Here is a 6966-nt window from a genome sequence, read left to right as displayed (position 1 = left end):
TATTGAGTGGAGAAGATTAGAGCACCTTTGTAAAATATGGTTACATGAAAAAGTGATTAAGATGAGGGAGCTACAACTGTAACTTAATTTTATATCCCCAAATTCATGCATTATGTTCTATGAAAATTATTTCAACACCTTTAATTAATGCGTTTCATAGTTATCTCAGTTTGTAACTATTTTACGGACACAATTTTGTTTTGTTCCATGATATTATGATGTATATTTAAAATTTTAAATGATATGACAATATATATATATATATTATTTTTTGACCAAAAAATTGTTCATTTCTATTAAATTGAAATAGGGCTGATTTTTTTTTTTTACAAAACTTGTGAACCCAACCTGAACCTAACCGAAAATTAGCAGGTTAGAACAAGGGATTTGATCCGTTTAATTTATGGTAGACCTATATAATTAATCTTATACTCATACTTCGACATGACCCGAATTCGACACGCAATATAAGAGCTAGCAATTATTGACATGACCAGCAAATCTGACACGAATTCAATGAGAAATTAGCGGTTTAGAGTTTAAAAATCTTACCCATTTAATTAAATGAGTCGTATTAAAGTTGATCTATATAGTTTATATATAAATTATACTATGTCTCAATACAATTTAAACTTGAAAAAAAAAAAAAAAAAGAATTTACCATTTTAACTTGAAATGAAGAGGATCATACTCCTATTATTTGGCACAAAGACACTTAATAAAGGTGTGGTTAACTAAATTATTAGTGAATAAGTGCTCCACTAAATAAGGAATGAGAAAAAGAATTAACACTCGGAACGTCATATCATGGTTGTCAAATGGAATGATTCTTATTTTCTTCCAATTTGATGGCATGGTTTTGTCCTTAGCTTGATATCAATTCAAGTATCCTCACATATTTTAAGAAGGATTCTGAGTTTCAATCTCCTATAAATGCATCGTAGGTTGTAGCTATATATTATGCTTCCCGACATAGATTTTTCCTCAACGTACGTGGCTATATATGTTTCCAATCAGCCCATTTTCTTTTCCTCAAACAATCAACTTTCAACGCTTGGAGATACCAAAATTAATTGGAAGCTTGTAATGTCAATTATAGCCCCCACAAGCATGTATGTTTACACTTAATTGGGGTGTAGGCTTTGGATAAGGGTATATAATGGGCATATAGATTTATATTGGCATTATAGTTCGTGACCATGAGATCGAGAGTAGTTTCCTATGTTGGTAGTTATTACTAATCCAGGATATGCCTGCTTTAGAACACATTTAACTTTAGCATTATTCCTCTAATGTTGCTTTCTGTGCATGACTAAAATAAATTACGTGTTGATGAGTACATATACCTCCAGCTTAATTAAATTAATTAAACTAATACACTTAGTATAATATCATTTACATTACTTTATGTAATTAATTAGTACTATTAAAAACATAATGGGGTACATATCCCGCAAGGAAAGGCCGAAACAGCGAACCCCTCCTGGAATAAAACAAAAAAAAAAAAAAAAAAAAAAAAAAAAAGAAAAGGAAAAGGTGATGCAGGGAGATCCGAGTAAGATGATGTTGAGCTGTCAGAATGCACATTTATGGCGCTGAAATTACCTGGAGCGGGCAGATCAGCGTAAGATTGGCAAGAAATCGTGATATGGCCTAATTTGATCAATTTTCGAGTGCGCGACAGTATTTTGGCCATAACTTTGGCTACGAGTGTCTGATTCGCGCATATGACCCTAATTCAGAAAGCTCTCTTTGGCGCGCACGTTGTGGCCACCCAGCTACACTCGGTGCGCCTTGTTTCAAGCTCACAATCCGCTATTTTCCCTTTAAAAAAACCTAATTTTATATATATATATATATATATATATTCCATTTATGGTAATTACTTTTCATTTATTGTTTAAGTGGTAATTCTGAGCCCGATTTGGGATAGATTTTTGGCAGCCTCCTTATTTTATTCTGTATTTCATTTTATTAGGGTTTTGCTATTTTTGGTAAAATCCTACTAAAAGTTGAATTTTCAGTTAGATTAGCCCGGGTTGTGGGCGTTTTCCAGCATCACTAATTATTGATAATTTTATTGAAGTTCAGAGATTATCTCTGCATTTTTGGGATAATTTTATTTGATTTTTTTCCTTGCAAACTGCCGATTGAATAGCCTACAAAATAATCACTATTTTGCCCGGCGTCAAAAGGTTTCCACCTCTCTCTTCCCCCCCTTTTTTTTTTTTTTTTAACGAAACATATTATTACAATATCTATTATAGATCGATAGAAATCGAAATTTCTTCTACGTACACTTGATTTATAACATGGGTTGCTGCTTTTATAATTTTCTTTCCTTTTAACACGATAAATTTGTCAATATTGCACCTGCCACCCGCAGACTCGACACATCTTCATATCTGATCCCATCCATAATACCATCAAATTTACTTCAGTTTCTATCTGTTGCAACCACAACAGATAGAAACTAAATTTCCAGCAAATGATACAGCTTACTCTCAACTTCCATCCAAGCTCAATGCTGTAGGTGATTCTCCTTTCTTTATTAATCTTCTTGTTGCTATTACAACTGCTGCCCCTACCCTTCCTAATTCCACAACAGGAACTACTTGCTCTTCACAACCCTTAAATTCTGCTCCTATTGTCTCGGATGCAGCTGCTACTCCGCATCCTTCCCATTCACTTCAGGTACCTATGGCCACACCTATCTCTAATTCTGCTATACCTTCTCCTATTCCTATAACATCTTTTTTAGATCTTGTTCCAAACATGTTACTTCTGATATTTCATCTTCACACCCTATGATAACAAGATCTAAAACAGGATCTCTCCGTCCCAAAACTTTTCCAGACTTTCAACTCTTTCAGACTACCAAATATCCCCTCATTTGCCATCACACCACTCTGTAGGAAGTTGAACCTACATGCTATAGAAAAGCAGCCAGTCATCCTCTTTGGAAAGCAGCAATGCAACTTGAGTTTGATGCCATGATCTCTACTGGTACATGGTCTTTATGTCCTAGACCTCTCACTCATAATAACATTTGGAATAACTGGGTATATAAAGTTAAACGGCAGGCTGATGGTTCAGTTGAAAGGTTCAAGGCCAGATTGGTTGCTAAAAGCTTTGATCAACAATGTGGTGTCGATTATATGGAAACATTTAGTCCCATGATCAAGCCTTCCACCATCCGTATTATATTGTCTCTTGCAGTTCACTTTTCTTGGAGTATTCGCCAGTTGGATGTGTCGAATTCCTTTCTCCATGGTCAATTATTTGAAGAAGTATACATGGAACAACTTCAAGGGTTTTATGATAAGGCGCAACCTGATGCTGTTTGTCGTCTTCACAAGGCAATTTATGGTTTAAAACAAGCTCCCCGAGCTTGGTTCACACGGCTCTCTACATTTCTCCTTGATATTGGTTTTAAGGCTTCTCTTGTGGACAATTCTCTCTTTATTTTAATTTCTAGTGCTGTGCAAATTTATATGCTTGTGTATGTGGATGATATTATTCTCACAAGTACTAATCCTTCGGTTCTTGAATCTATGGTTTGTAAATTACAATAAGAATTTCCTCTTAAGGATTTGGGTCCTCTTAGCTTCTTCTTGGGAATTCAAGTCAGCCGTGCCTCTCATGGACTTCATCTTTGTCAAAAGAAATATATCACTGATTTCCTCACATGCACTCATATGGATGGAGCCAAACCAGCTAAGTCACCATGCTCTTCTGGCTCCAAATTATCACGATATGATGGTACTCCTCTCGATGATCCCTCCATTTATCGACATGTTGTCAGATCTCTACAGTACTGCACTTTAACTCGTCTAGATATCTCATTCTCTATGAATCAACTCTGTCAGCATCTTCATTCTCCAACAGATATTCATCTATCAGCAGCTAAGCGTGTCCTCCGCTATTTGAAGGGTTCTATTGATCACGGCATATGGTATTCTAAAGGGTCTCTACAACTGAATGCTTTTTGTGATTCAGACTGAGCTGGTGACCCATATGATCGTCGTTCTACATCTGATTTTGCTGTGTTTCTCGGCTCATGCTTGATCTCCTGGAGTGCAAAGAAATAGCCGATTGTTTCAAGATCCAGCACTGAAGCAGAATACCGATCCTTAGCTACTACTGAACTATATTGGCTTCGCATGTTGTTTAAGGATCTTCCTGTTTCTCTTCAACTTAAACTGATTCTATGGTGTGATAATGTTAACGCACGATTCCTCACTCTCAAGTCCAAGTTGTTAGTTGTCGCACCACCTATCAACTTGAGGGGAGATTTTAACCTAAGTCCTATACCATTAGTCAATTCAACATGTGCAGATAATGATCCCCCAAATAAGGTGCAGTCGCTCAAGAGATTCAATGCAGTTGCAACTCTATCATGTTCAAATGCTGCAACTCTATCACGTTAGAAGACTCAATCGCATGAAAGGTTCAATTGTATTGAACCTCTATCACATCTGAATATAACACCACAATTGGACTCAATTTAGATATCATCAAGAGATTCAAATATGAGATAATCTTCTTCTGTTTTGTATAGATTACTAAATTCAAATTTCAAATGTATTTTACCTTAGCTTAAACTCTCTAGCAGAGTCTTCACGTGTAAATCATTTTTGTCTATAAATACAAAGTGCTACATATGGAATTGCTATCTAGCCAATCCATAACAATTATCAATTCTTTCAACCTTTCCCTTGATTCTCATTGAAATGGACTTTTATCAATAATAAATAAATAAAAAGATAAAGTTTATGGTTCAAGATGGATTTTGTGGATTGCATTCCCTTTCTAATTAAAAATTAAAAAAAAAAGAAAAAGAAAAAAGAAAAAGAAAGAGCTGCATGTATTGATTTTGTGTCATCTCAAGTCCGAACACTTGTACGAATCATTGGCATCGAAGCTAGATATGAAAACTGAATCAGAGTGCCACGTAACGCACCACTCATTTTCATACTCGATCATAAGAGCATCAAAGCACAGGATGATGCTTATTAATTTCTCTTTAATTTCTTTGAAAATATTTCAAGTTTAAGTATTCGTTATATATGAATTAATAAGAATTTGTATAAATAAATATTATTGTATCATTTGTCGTAATTATAAATAAAAAAATGAAAAGAAAGAAATTAAATCTCTATTTGATGACTTCTTGACTTGTACTCGATCATATTATATGGATCTTGTAATTAACGATCGTTTTGTTTATTGTTAAAGGTGGTAATCAGTGCGAATTATGATAAGTACTTTTTCTGCAAGAGTAATATTACATAGGGATAACTTCATAAAAGGGTATCGAATTATACGGCGTTTTGAGATACGGATACTAAACTAGCAAATGTCTCAAATTGGGGTATACAAGTTTCAAAACGTTTCATTTAAGGGTACTTCGTTTAACAGCAAATCATATCGGAGTACCTTTAAGTGAGACATTTAAAAACTTAGATACTTCAGTTTTAGACATTTGCTAGTTTAGTACATTTATCTCAAAACGACGTATAATTCAATATTATTTTGTGAAATTATCCCTATTATATATTATATTTTTATGTTATAATTATTTAATAATATTGACGTGGTAGTCTCAACTAATTCTTGGATTTTTTTTATTATTTTATTTTAAACAAAGATTGATCCAATGATTGCTTATAAGGAAAATGTTAGATTTACAACACCAATACAACAACCGTACAACAATCCCTCACATGAGGGTGGGTCCTACATACTGGGGCCCACCCTCATGTGAGGGGTTGTTGTACAGTTGTTGTATTGGTGTTGTACAAGAATCAAATCCCTTGCTTATAATTGACACGTCAGCATTGTGTGATAGTTGTAAGATTAAAATGTTGTTATATAACATTACTATTTCTACAACTATCCTACAATGCTAACGCGTAGAACTGTAAATGAACAACTCTGTTCAATAATTCACTTGTATAAACTTGACTCTAATCTAAGGGTTGATTGATACAACCATTTTAGCATTGTGAGATAAAAAAGTAGCATATAACATTGTAAAAAAATTTGAAACTTAATTGACACTACGTTCCTATTTTTTTTTTGGTGGGGGGGGGGGGGGGGGGGGGGGGGGGGGGGGACATTTCTCCTAACTAGTTGTTTTTGATAAATAGTTCTTATTTGGTTAATTGCTAAAGGAAGAGTCAAATTAACAAGAAAGTATTTGGTGCATTTTAATATTAATCAATAAAATCAATAATTAAAATTTCTTATTATTATGGTAATTATATAGTTGGTAAATGTAAATGTAAGGGAATTTCAATTTACATTACCATCCCTCAATATACAATATAGATAGATATCAAAAGTCACCCATAGATTGTTCAATAATATACTTAAAGAATATTGGGTGAGAAAAAGGTGTTTCTTTAATAAAGCTTTTGCTTTGCAGTATAGTTCAGACCCATATACATCACATATGGTTGGACTGTTGTCTCTTAATTCTTAAGGATGATGTACTAGTGAATCTGCCGCCATCAATATATTGAAATAATATCAAACAAAAATATTCTCATATAGTCGGTCAATTCACCTTAAAGAGAGTTAGATATATATATATATATATATATATATATATATATTCATATATATGTCACTCAACTTATATACCGGCTGGTGATATTTCTATCTCTTAACTAATCTTAATTTGAAGTATTTATACGATCTTCTATATACATATCATATATGCTATCATCCTTCAAAAAAAAAAAAGACTCATTTAATTAAACATGTAAGATTTTTTAACTAAAACTCTCTAATTTCGTATTGTTTTCATGTTGAATTCGTGAATCTTATCAAAACTTGAGACCCTTACAGTTATGGGTGCTAAGTCTCGTATTAACTCCTTATTAGATAATACCGGACTTTATAACTAGTTAGTTTAAAATAATAGCATAAATTTAACTTTTAACCTTTTCTTGAATCGAT

Source organism: Alnus glutinosa, chromosome 13, assembly GCF_958979055.1.
Source record: "Alnus glutinosa chromosome 13, dhAlnGlut1.1, whole genome shotgun sequence".
Lineage (NCBI taxonomy): Eukaryota > Viridiplantae > Streptophyta > Magnoliopsida > Fagales > Betulaceae > Alnus > Alnus glutinosa.
This window is presented reverse-complemented; position numbering follows the sequence as displayed.